We start from the raw sequence: 13,958 nt of genomic DNA on the forward strand, positions 1-13,958 counted from the left end.
CAAATCCATTATTTTTAACAATATTCTATTACTTAAGACAGGAAGTAAATATAAAATTGTAAAACTAATTTTATCAATGGCTTAACCCCCACAGAGCCATTGCCTAACATTTAGACTAATAAAGCTTATTGAAGAAACAATGGTTGAAGATAATGAGCTATTTCTTGGCTTAGATGACTACTACATGGATGATTTATTTGTTTAATCAATGTCTAGCATCGTCTAAAATCCAGAGTCCTATTTTTTTTTAATAATCATTTACTTATTCAATGTGATGTATGCCGTGTTTCAGGTGTGGTGGTCAGAGCACAACCTGTTGCAGAAAATCTCCTCCCATGAAATGAAAACAAGACTCAATTCATATGAATACATGCTATGCACCTAGACTGGGTAGATCTACCCCTACACTACCATCTTCCACAGCTATGAGACTCCTTAGAACTTGCGGTTTTTCCAGGCCACGGGCTTCTGCTCTGCTTTTCTTCTTTCTCCTCCTCTGAATCCTCTCCCTCTTCCATTTTCTCCTTCTTTTCTCTCTCCCTTTCCTCCATCTTCCCTTTTATCTGCCCAATCATCAGCTCTCCTTTATTTTACAAATTAAGGTAATTAAGGTGGGAAGCAGGTTTACAGGAAATCACCTGAGTGCTGACTCATTCCTTGTTCTCAACCACTCACAGGAGAACAGAAATAGCATCAAATATAATTAGCCCAGGGCTACCTGCAACACAACCCATAGAAGTTAGGTTTCTCCTTCCTCCTGGGGATTGAATTCAATTCAAGTCACACCGCCTTGATGTCACACTCTCATCTTACAGGCCCTGAGGTCTTGTTCCACCATATCATCTTTATTGACTGATAATGGCAATGGTGCACTCCTCGTCACATTACACACTCCCTTTTGATGGTGTGGTGAGTCTGCATCTTGCACTTCCCACCACATTGCTTGTTATCCTTTCAAGGCATGGTTCATACTGACTTTTAAATAATAGGCTATTTAATTTTACAAATTTATACCCTGCATCTTATTTTTTATTTTTTCTTTCTTCTTTTTTTATTATTATTTTCTTTATTTACATTTCAAATGCTATCCCGAAAGTTCCCCATACCCTCCCCCTGACCCTGCTCCCCTACCCACTCACTCCCACTTCTTGGTCCTGGCCTTCCCCTGTGCTGGGTCATATAAATTTTGCAAGATCAAGGGGCCTCTCTTCCCAATAATGGCCGACTAGGCCATCTTCTGCTACATATGCAGCTAGAGACATGAGCTCAGGGGGTACTGCTTAGTTCATATTGTTGTTCCACCTACAGAGTTGCATCCCCCTTCAGCTCCTTGGGTACTTTCTCTAGCTCCTCCATTGGGGGCCCTGTGCTCCATCCAATAGCTGACTGTGAGCATCCACTTCTGGGTTTGCCAGGCTCTGGCATAACCTCACAAGAGGCCACTATATCAGGGTCCCTTCAGCAGAATCTTGCTGGCATGTGCAATAGTGTCTGGGTTTGGTGGCTGATGATGGGATGGATCCCCAGGTGGGGTAGTCTCTGGATAGTTCATCCTTTCATCTCAGCTCTAAATTTTGTCTCTGTACTTATATCCTTTCATGGGTATTTTGTTCCTTATTGTAAGGAGGAATGAAGTATCCACATGATGGATGGTCATCCTTCTTGGTTTTCTTGTGTTTTGCAAAATGTGTCTTGGGTATTCTAAGTTTCTGGGCTAATATCCGAAAAATATGGAACGCTTCACGAATTTGCGTGTCATCCTTGCACAGGGGCCATGCTAATCTTCTCTGTATCGTTCCAATTTTAGTATATGTGCTGCCAACGCGAGCACTATACCCTGCATCTTTAACTAAAGTTCAAGGAGCTTGAGAAGAGTTAAGGAATCTTATTGTTTGTATTCCAGTGCTTTTCAGGTAGTGTCTCAGATAGACTGGATTTGTCCAAGTAGCAGCTTCCTTCAAGGATACAGAAACATGTTGCTCATTGTTTTAAATAATGTAAGTCAGGCCCAGCCAAGACAGGTCTAGGAGCATTTTAACATGACAAAAAGGCAGATACTGTGCCCTTTGAAATACTAGTTGCAGTTCTCATTTTACTGGAAACTTTAAGAGCCATAAATCAAATAAAAATTGTCCAATGTTGCACATTGAATATGTTCTGGAGAAGACAAACCTACATTCATATCACATTTCTCTGCTGTGAAGTTTCTTGTCTAAAAAGAAGTTGGCATCTTGTGAGTCCTCTGCTAGTTCATTTAGTGTCTATGCGTTGAAGAAAATGAACCATTGCTAGCTCCATAGGTGGCCAAGGACTGGAGTTGTTTTTGTATGCTACAGCGTACATGTTTGCTTGCAGGCTACAGAACTAGTTGTGGCTCACAGATCTCCGTGCTTTCAGATACTTCTACAAGTTCGTTTTCCATGGAATTCCCAAGTCCTTGTCTCTCCTTCCAGCCTTTTCATTGAGACAGTTTTCTAGATCCACATACATCTTTCAGGGACTGCATGCACACTGACTGGCTACTCTAGGGCTGAAGGCCGAAGTAGATAGCAAAGAGAGAGACTTCCTGAGACAAGATAAGCCTAAGGGAAATGCTTGTTTTTCACTCTAGATATTGGAAGTACTAGACTTAACCCCAATAGAAGAAATTTTTCCCATATTGCAAGCTATATACTTAGAAGATTTGTTAAAGGAGAAGATTCAGCAGGTGATTCAGTGTGGAATTTGTGCCCAAGTTCTAAAAAGACTATAGTAGACTATAATCTACCTCCCTTGGCTAAATCTAGTGATGCTGCATATGGGAATTCACCAATCAGGGCACTAAATTGTTTACATGTCTGTCTTCTTATTGACCTCAATTTATCATTAGCAACCATTAGCAATTGCTACACTTTAAGAGTAGACAGTGCCTCCAAAGGTTATATTTGTCTAGCTATATTTGGAATACTACTGGCACTCAGAGGAAAGAGTAAGTGATAAAAAACCAGTTGGGTCAGAAGGTCTTTACTGAATGGGGGTGTGAAGATGGAGGGAGAGAGGGAAAGGACTTTGTAATAGCAGGGACAGTCTAAGGCAATACACAGAGGTGTGAAAATATTTGTTTTGTTCAAGGACAGATAGTTAATAGCAGCTACTTCAGTGAGATCAAGAAAAACCTAAGGGGTGAGCTATAAACTTAGTACCTGACAAGAAGTTGCAAAATTCTTACACACCTTTATTTCATATGCTATGCAATCTGTTGGATGCGCCCTCCTTGTCTACTCTTGAGAAACTATTGAGTCACTACAGTGACTCTCTATATGAGATCATCCAGGAAGCCCAGTGCACATAACAGAACTCCAAGAGGGTCTCAGTATTCCTGATACAATAACATATAATTTTTAGCCTTATTGCCTTCCTTTTTAGCACATATTTACTTCTGCATGACAGTTCTGTGACAGATGGGATATTCACTTTAGGTGTGTTCTGGATGTTCATAGTAGATAAATTTCAGAAATTCATCATGTTTATGATGTAAACATGCACGTGCCACAGGGATCCCCTCACACCTAGGATGCTAATTAACCAAATAGAAATTCTTCCCATAGATGGGAACATCTGTTGAAGTGTTTCCCTGCTCTGAGTCTCTTTTGTTGGACCTGACCACTTTCTAAAACTTCTCATCAAGTCCATGTATTCTGGATCATCCAACTATAATAGCTGTAATAGCCATAAACCTAAAGCTCTTGAGAAATGTAATGCAGTAGTTACTTTCCTCATTGTCATGATCATGTACCTGACAAGAAAGATTCAATTAACTCATAGTTTAAAGGTATGGTCCTTTATGGTTGGAAAGTCATAGCAACAGAGGCAGTTTGTCACATTGCCTTTATGATCAGGAAGCAAAACTCTTTGAGTGTTCACACTCGGGTCGCTTTCTCCTTTCTACTAAGTCTAGGAAACCCATCCCATGGGATGGTGCCCTTACATTTAGGGTGACTCTTTACTGCAATCGACCTCATCTAAAAAAGCTCTAAGACATGCTTAGAGGCTTGTTACTATGGTGATTGTAACCTTCATCAGGCCGATAATCAAGATTAAACATTTTACTTTCTTTTCCAAAGGAAATGAAGGGTGAGAGTTTTATAATATATTAGGACTTATAGTAATGATTTTTAACTTATGATTAGGACCTAAAATTTTCAGGATATACTGGCATAATATAGTTATGATCAATTTTAAGTAAAGATAAATTTTATTTTTGTATGAAAGAAATAATATCTGCAAAATTATCTATGGTGTAATTCCTAGAACCCATGACTATGGTAACTTCTGTGGCAAGAGAATTTTAAACATTATGCACTATGGAGTAGACCCAATGAGTACTTAAATTCAGAGAATTTTCATGACTCTGGTCAGGCAGATATAGAATAATAGGATAATAGAAATGGATTAGAGTTTCACATTGATGAGTTTGATGATAAATTAACTGGGTCATAAATTAACCCATAAGGATATGCTGAAAAAACTGGAAATGACAAAAAAAATTATTTTCCTTAAGAGCCTCCAGAAATAATTGCTTTTATTTGAACCTAATAAGATGAGAGCAGTATTAAAATTCTGCCACATAAAACTATGAGATGATAAACTTGTATTTTACACCACTAAGTTTTGGTAGTTATACTAATAACTACAGCAGATTTTTACATAGATTTGACTGTTGAATTCCAGCTCCATCAATGTGCTCAGTGATCTAAGGAGAGGAGGTGGGGTCAGTAAAGATGTAAGGCAGGCACACACACACACACACACACACACACACACACACATACACTTGGTGGATGAAGCAAATGAAACTCCAACCACTTTAAATACATATGGATGTATGCATTTGGAGGATGGGCAAAGCTCCCAGCATTTTACACACACACACACACACACACACACACACACACACACACACATGCACGCACATTTGGTGGATGGAGCAAGCATCAACAAGCTTACTCCAACAACTTTATTTTTACTCTTAGCCCTCTTATACTATCTAAGGCAAAGTTCTTTATGTAAGAAAAGATTACCTCGCACCTACAAGTTATATATTCTCTAAAAATAATCACCACAAAAACATACTCTTCAAAAACAGATTAAAATCATTACACACAAAAGGAAATTACAACAGGATCAATGATGATATATTCTTCTTTTGAAACTCATACTAACTAAATATTTCCCATCTATCTTTCTCTCTCCACAAGTTCATCATAACCCCAAAGCAATAATTCCTTTGTAGCTTAGTTTAAGCAAGTCAGTCTATAGTAGCAAGCTTTTATCCCCTCCGAAAATCCTCTATCTCTTCCCCCTCCCCCTGCTCCCCAACCCACCCACTCCTGCTTCCTGGCCCTGACATTCCCCTATACTTTAGCATAGAACCTTCACAGAACCAAGGGCCCCTCTCTCCTCCCATTGATGTCCCACTAGACCATCCTCTGCTGTATATGCAGTTAAAGCCATGAGTTCCACCATGTGTTTTCTTTGATTGGTGGTTTAGTCCCAGGGATCTCTGGGGGTACTGGTTAGTTCATATTGTTGTCCCTCCTATGGGGCTGCAAGCCCCTTCAGCTCCTTGGGTACTTTCTCTAGCTCCTTCATTGGGGACCCTGTGCTCCGTCCAATGGATGGCTATGAGTATCCACTTCTGTATTTGTCAGTCACTGGCAGACCCTCTCAGGAGACAACTTTATCAGGCTCCTGTCAGCAAGCTCTTGTTGACATCCATAATAGTGTCTGGGTTTGGTGGTTGTTTATGGGATGGATCCCCAGGTGGGACAGTCACTGGATGGTCATTCCTTCATCCTTTGCTCTGAATTTTGTCTCTGTAACTCCTTACATGGGTATTTTGTTTCCCCTGTAAGAGGGATCAAAGTATCCACATTTTGGTCTTCCTTCTTCTTGAGTTTCATGTGATTTGCAAATTGTATCTTTGGTTTTCTGAGCTTCTGGGCTAATATCTGCTTATCAGTAAGTGTATATCATGTGTGTTCTTTTGTGATTGGGTTACCTCACTTAGGATGATATCCTCCAGATCCATGCACTTGTCTAAGAATTTCATAAATTCATTGTTTTTAATAGCTGAGTCATACTCCATTGTGTAAATGTTTTCTGTATCCATTTCTCTGTTGAGGGAGATCTGGGTTCTCTATTCTTACAATAGAATTATTTGTTCTTTATTGGTAACCCTGTCTTTTCATGGTGCACATTGAAACCTATGGCCACATCCCTAGATCACAAGATCTAGGAACTCAAATTCAACCTAGAATGAATGTTTTCTTTGATCATTAACTTCTGGAGAGGAGAAAGGGGAAAACTCCATTGCTGGTGGGATTGCAAACTTATACAACTACTCTGGAAATCAATCTGTCAGTTCCTCAGAAAATTGAGAATAGTTTTACCAGAAGACCCACTTAACCTGCTTTTGACCATATAACTAAAAGATGTTCTCAAGTTCATGTGCTCCATTATGTTCATAGCAGCTTTATTCATATTAGTCAGAAACTGGAAACAACCCAGAAATCCCCCAGCCAAATAATGAATACAGGAAATGTGGTTCATTTACACAATGGAATACTATACAGCTATTAAAAACAAGAACATTGTGAATGTTCCAGGGAGATGGATGGATTTAGAAAATATCATCCTGTGTGAGGTAACATAGACCCAAAATGATGTGCATGGTATGTACTAACTGGGAAGTGGATATTAGCCATAAACTACAGAATATCCATGGTACACCCCACAGACCCAAAAGAGTTAAAGAAGAAAGACCCAAGCAAGAATGCTTGAATCACACTTAGAAGGTGAAACAAAATTGTGATAGAAGGCAGAGGCAAGGAGAAAATGGAGGGGAGGGGAGGGGAAAGGAGGAGAGGATCCGGTGTGGGGAGAGACAGGAGAATGAATGGAAATATGTAGCTGGGGAAGTCCCAGAGCCCTGAGATGGGAAAACCTCCCAGAAGTCAATGCCAGTGACCTTAGCTGAGATGCCTAACGGCGTGGGCACGGAACCTGAAGAGGCTATCTCCTATAGCCAGGTAGGATCCCCAGTGGAGGGATAAGGACACCAACCCTCCCACAAAACTTTCCACTCAAAATATGTCCTGTCTAAAAGGACAAAAATGGAGCAGAGACTGAAGAAATTGTCAGACAAAATACCGGCCCAACTTGAAACCCATCCCATGGACAAGCACCAGTCCCTGACGTTACTAATGATACTCTGTTATACATGCAGACAGGAGCCTAGCATTACTGTCCTCTGAGAGGTTCTACCCAGCAGCTGACTGAAACATATGCAGATACCCATAGCCAAACATTAGATGGATGTTGAGGATTCTTTTGGAAGAATTAGAGGAAGCAAGACCCTGAAGGGGATGGGAAACCCACAGAAGAACCAAGTGTCAAATAATCCAGATCCCTGAGAGCTTTCAGACACCTAGCCACTAATGAAAGAACATACATGGGCTAGAACAAGACCCCAGGCACATATGTAGCAGATGATCAGGTCAGTCTCCATGTGGTTCCCCTAACAAGTGGAGTAGAGGCTCTCCCTAAAGTTGTAGTATGACTGTGGTATCAGTTTTCTAACAGGGCTGCTTTGTCTGGACTCTGTGGGAGAGGATGCACCTAATCTGTCAGAGACTTGATGCACCAGGATGGGGGATAGTTAGGGGGAGCCCTCTCAGAAGAGAAGGGAGGGGGTAAGGGAAGGGATTCTGTGAGGGGACTGTGAGGGAAGCAGTGTTTGGGATTTAAATAAATAAATAAATAAATAAATAAATAAATAAATAAATAAATAAATAAATAAATAAAAGAATCACCTGTCACATTGAGACAAGAAGGGAAAGCATAGGAACTTTCCAGTCTCCTGAACAGATAACAAGGCAAATGAGCTTTAGGGCTGTCTATAGTTCACACAAGATCACAATGTGCATCTATAAAGTGTCTGAGAACACTGTGTCTTAGGATCATTTCATTCATGGGCAAAAATGGAGAAGACTTCTTTATAGTGTAATCCTCATGCTTGCTTATTTCTATATGATAAATATGAGTCCAGAGACTTTGAGATAGAACTGATAACATAGGTGGAAATCAGTGGTCTAGAGATTTCAATTTGTAGTTATAATTTCTGTACTTACATTACTCTACAAATATATAAAACACTTTCCTGTTAGTTATCTCATTTACTTCTGATGTTTATCTGTGTGAAATACAATTGTGAGCTTGCTTCCAAAAAGCCGAAGGGAAGCTTGAGACAGTATGTATTATGATTGGAAAATGTTCTAGCTTGGTTTCTGTTGCTGTGATAAACACCAACAAAAAGCAACTTGAAGAGAAAAAACAGTTTATCTGACTTACAGGTTACAGTTCATCCTGGAGGGATACTAAGGCAGGAACCTGAGGCAGGAGCTTGAAGCAAAACCATGGAAGAGTGGAGCTTCTTGGCTTCCTCCCAGGCTAACCGTTCTGTGTAAGGGCAGCGCCATAAGTTGACAGCTAAGAAAATGTTCCATAGCATGGCTACAGGACACTCTGATTAAAGCAATTTCTCAGTTGAGCCCTCACACCACATACCCCCCCCCACACACACACACACACACTTCCCAGATGACCGCAAGATTGTGTCAAGTTGACAGCTAAAGTCCTGACAGAGAGCATAAAACTAAAGTCAAGTTTCTGGGTAGTTTTCTATGAACAGATTAAAACCAATGTCAATGACTGTGACATTGATTGAGCTTACAAAGAACTTGATGAAATTTACAAAATATACTTCTTTCCTATTTCTTCTTTTTCTATATTTAATACAGAAATATAAATAACATGGCAGACAAGAGAGAATGTTTTTTTCCTAAACTGGTATAAATAGAACAGATGCATCTTTCTGACAGACAAATGAGGGTAACAGATAGAGATGCTGAGCATGATCTTGATGTCCAATACCCACCTAGTGAGGAGGCAACAATGGGGCCAGTCAGCAAGTAAGGTCGAAAGGTGATCAGGAGGCACAGGGAGGTTTTCAACTTTACCAAAGTCCTGAGTAGATCAGTTTTAGGTGTTATAAAAGCACAGGTTGAATTAAATATATTGTGCAATGTGAGTCTACCCTGTCACAGAAGCCATTGTTAAAATTTAAACCCTACAGGGAGCAGTAGATTCTTAACATGACAAGGCAATGTACATGAAATATTTTCCTTTTGAAAATTCCATTGCATCCCCACAGCTAGTTTGTAGTTTAGTGCAATTGTTCGTGTAACCTCTGCAGGAACGAATGTCCCTTCCAGCTCACCTCACACCCTGAATAGTTCCCCTGTGCCAAAACCTGTCCAGAAGATAAAGAAATCATTGCAAATAATTTAATATCCTTCACTTGTCACAAACACACACACACACACACACACACACACACACACACACACACCATACAGACCACGTAAACATGCTCATCACACACACGGGTACAGACACCACCACCACTAACAACAACAACAAAATCAAGGACAACAAATAAGCTTTGGCTTAATGAACAGTTGTTAGTTGGATCAAGTAGCAATAAAAAAACAGGAGTGTGCTGTTGAAATACAATTATTGATCTTCATTAAATAAAAGAAAACTGGATGCAAGATGGCCGAGCACACTATTTAAAAAGACTGACTTCTCTCCCAAGGTTTATCCACATAAATTGTCAAGCTTGTTGGACATAATCAACTTTCCAATTTCAATAAAAATAAGCACTGCTGATTCTGTCTTGACAACTTATCAATAAGTAATGCTCTTATAAAATTTCTGCACTTGGTAAAACAGATATAAGACTTCAGGCTCCTGAAATATTTGGTCCCTTCCTAATCCTTTCTGTCGCTTTTTAAAACCACAGTGACAGGAGAGACCATATCGATCTCTTTCAAACTTGTAATCCCCATGCCTAAAACTATGTAAATATTCATAAGGAAGGAATAAGAGGAAAAAAAGAAGGAGAAAGAAAAAATATAGTGATAGAAGAGGGTCATGTTCAGACAGCATTAATGTTAGGCCCAAAGTGGGCCCCCCAGTGCCACCAACAGTGTTATAAATGAATGTCTGGGGTCAGCTCAAGCTGGACTCTGACCTGAGAGAATGGAAGAATTGCTTACAGATAAACAAAGCCTAAATTTAGCATTCCTAAGAAACTGGTTTCTGTTTGTCATGAAAAACCATTACATCCTTTAACTGTCCCCTCCAGCAATAAGCCTTCTAATTCCCTATCAACACACATCAGTAACACATATCAACTCCCTATGCAAACCTCTAACTCCCAGGCCGTTCCCACTGTCCAGACATACCCCCTTAAAATGGACAAGGTCTTCTCAGTCTTTAACTATCCTCTCAGTCCTGAGAGATACGGACAAACAGCCTCAGCAGTTCTGAGTTTCCCTAAATAAATCTTTGCTTCACCCAATGAATGTTTCGTGGTTTCACTGCACCCTTGCTTATAATTATCATGACTTGTCAGGTTAACGATGTCAAAGATTATACTCAACTCCTATCTTATGGTTTAATTGAAGCTCTGTTTTCAAACAGCAGTGATGAAGAAAGCTGCAACATGGATCCCAGTGCTCGCCAATAAGTGTGAAAATAGCTCTCTCCAATCATAAATCTTTCTTTTTCTCGCCAGTGTTGCCTCCTTGAGTAATAGTCCCTATTTAATAGCTGGAATTTCTTAGCATGGGCATCACTGCTTGTGTACCAGCCAAAGCCTCCTTTACACTATAAAAACTGACTTTTATACACATCCAAAGTTGGCATTGCTCTATTAAAAGTTACCAGTGATGATGAATTGTAGTTTTCTCCCTCCGGTATCTCTCCCCAATACCCAGCCCAACTTATGACACTTTTCTTGAAACACTTTCCTCCTAGAATTTCCATGACACCTCAAGGACCTTCTATAAATTGGTTCCTATTTGTGTGTGTGTGTGTGTGTGTGTGTGTGTGTGTGTTCAATTGTTATTATTTTAATACATCTTTGTTTGATATTTTATTCATTTACATTTCAAATGTTATCCCCTTTCCTGGTATCCCCTCCAGAAACCCTCTATCCCATCCTCCCTGCCCCTGGTTCTATGAGAGTGCTTCTTTCTCATCTCCCTTAGGGTAGACATTTTCAAGCCTCACTTTCATCCTTCCTCCCTTCAGTCTCTCCTGGTTTCAGCAACACATCCATTCACATCCTTTGGTTTTTCTGAATGGTTCTAAATGTCGACACCACTGCTCAAAAATTCTGCACACTGCACACCTCCCAAGAGCTGAGCCACCAATTCAGTTCCCATTTTACACTACACTCTGCTCAAAGTACCATCACGATAGAAGTGGTGTGTGTCTCAATATCAAGAAACCCTGGCTTTCTCTGTAGTGCGGGGCAGGAATGTTTCCACGTTCAGAGGCCTCCTCTCTTTCTCTTGTGTCATTTGTCTCTATTCCCATTCAGAACACAAAGTAGAGCTCCTTATCACCGGGAAGCAGTTTTTAGTGGTCTGCTCCACTCTGAAAACACTGTGCTTCAATCCCTTTTTAAGTTTCACCTTGGGCACATCCCTCTACTCTTCTCAAGCTTTCTATGGAATGTGCTTGCTAATGGTTCACATTTCTCTTCCGAGTGGAACTAATCTATCAAAGGTTGGCATACCTTGAATGTCCATTCTTTTTATGTCTTTTCTTCATTGCCAGCTATTAACAAATATAATACAACAACTAAGAACAAAATTGTAAACTTCCCCTTAGTTGGCTTATTCTTTATTATTATTATTGTTATTATTATTATTATTACTAATATTATTCTTTAGTCCAGATTTTATCCTCCTCCCCGTCCACCCTCCAAATGTTCCACATCCCAAACCTCCTCCCCTACCCCTGTCTCCAAGAGGATGTCCCCACACACACCCCACCAGACTTCCCACTCCCTGGGGCCTCAAGTCTCTTGAGGGCTAGGTACATCTTCTCTGAGTCCAGACCCAGAAGTCCTCTGTTGTATGTGTTGGGGGCCTGATATCAGCTGGTGTATGCTTTCTGGTTTGTGACTCAGTGTCTGAGAGATCTCAGGGTCCAAGTTATTTGAGACTGTTGGTCTTTCTAAAGGGTCACCCTCCTCTTCAACTTCTTCCAGCTATCCCTAATTCAGCCACAGGGGTCAGCAGCTTCTGTCCATTGGTTGGATGTAAATATCTGCATCTGACTCTTTCAGCTGCTTGTTGGTCCTTTCGAACAGCAGTCATGAAAGGACCCTGTTTGTAAGCACACCATAACTTCAGTAACAGTGTCAGGCCTTGGGGCCTCCCCCTGAGCTGAATCCCAATTTGGGCCTGTCAATGGACCTCCTTTCCCTCAGGCTCTTCTCCATTTTTGACCCTACAGTTCTTTCAGACAGGAACAATTATGGGTCAGAGTTTTTGACTGTGGGATGGCAACCCCATCTCTCCACTTGATGCCCTGTCTTTCTACAGGAGGTAGACTCTATAAGTTCCCTCTTCCCACACTGTAGGGCATTTCATCTAAGTTCCCTCCCTTTGAGTCCTAAGAGTCTCTCATCTCCCAAGTCTCTGGTACATTTTAGACGATTCCTCCACCTCCTATCTCCAGAGGTTGCCTGTTTCCATTTTTTTCTGCTGTCCCTCAGGGCTTCAGTCCTGCCCCCCACCCCCAATACCTGATCATGTTCCCCTCTTCCCCTTTCTGTCCCCTTTCCTACCCAGGTCCCTCCCTCCCTCCCCACTTCCTGCAATTGTTTCTACTCTCTCCCAAATGGGATTGAGGCATCCACAATTGGGCCCTTGTCTTATTCTTAAACATAGACCGCAGAATAAATAAAGGGTACAGAATACAAGTCGTTTGGATCTATTTCAGACACAAATCTGTAGTCCTATTTAATGATTAGCTCATTGTGGAAAAAAGAAAGAGACAAAGATGGAGAGAATTTGTACTTTGTCTGCTTTCATAAAATTCTTACATCTTTTTATTAACTTAAAACACTAAAGATAAAGAAAACCTTTCTAATTTTCCTCCTGAAAACAACAATATAGCACACTCAGATTCTCATAATTTTCTTCAATGCTGTCTGTATGTCAGTATCAAAATTAGACAATATAGTAACCTCTTACAAATAGAGGAAGTGAAGTTATTCCTCCTTAATAACATAACTTTATAATTAAATCTATAATTCTATAAATAATCTAGAGATGGGACTAGAAAGATAGCTCTTGCCCTTCAAATATAAGAACCTGAGTTTTGACCAGAATCCAGATAAAAAAAGCCAGGTGTGATAGTACTAACTTGAAACTCCAGGACAGAAGAGTCAGAAACAACCAGATCCTTAGATATCACTGGGCAGCCAGTATAGGGAAATTGGTGAGTTCCAGGCCAGTGACTCTTTCTTATAAAATATAATATATTTTCATGGCCACCCACACCACCAACACACATACACACACACACACACACACACACACACACACACACACACACACGCAATACATATCAACACCCACCCTGCCACACACACACCTTAACCTAAGAGAAACTTAAGATTACATGACTCAATTCTAGCCCTCATATGAATGAAGGGACGTTAGTACCTTCATCTGACTGTTTAAATGGTCACTGGGACTAAGATTTCTACTCATAATTTAATCCTCCCTTTACTGTATCTTTCCTTCCAGGTTGTGGCAACTCTCCTTTAAAATTGTATGTCTTCCTCACCTAACCCTTGAGAGACTTGAGGCCTTAAGGAGTGGGGGATCTGACAGGGTGGAGGTTGGGGGATTAGGGATGTCCTATTGATGGCAGGAGAAGGGGAGTGGGATGGGGAGCAGTTGGGGGGAATATTGGGAAAGGGATGGCAACTAGACTGTGAAAAAAGATTAAAGAATTTTAAAAAATGATTAAAAAATTGTATTTCCTCT

The 13,958-nt window shown here is 40.4% G+C and overlaps 1 non-coding gene across 1 annotated transcript; it reads right to left on the minus strand.

Annotated features, from left to right (window-relative positions):
- Positions 1-1,724: 1,724 nt before the first annotated feature.
- Positions 1,725-1,831, minus strand: LOC115063791. Its single transcript, XR_003843651.1, has one exon. It is a non-coding gene; the product is annotated as a U6 spliceosomal RNA (small nuclear RNA).
- Positions 1,832-13,958: the final 12,127 nt, after the last annotated feature.

Source organism: Mus pahari, chromosome 3 (genome assembly GCF_900095145.1).
Source record: "Mus pahari chromosome 3, PAHARI_EIJ_v1.1, whole genome shotgun sequence".
Taxonomy (NCBI): domain Eukaryota; kingdom Metazoa; phylum Chordata; class Mammalia; order Rodentia; family Muridae; genus Mus; species Mus pahari.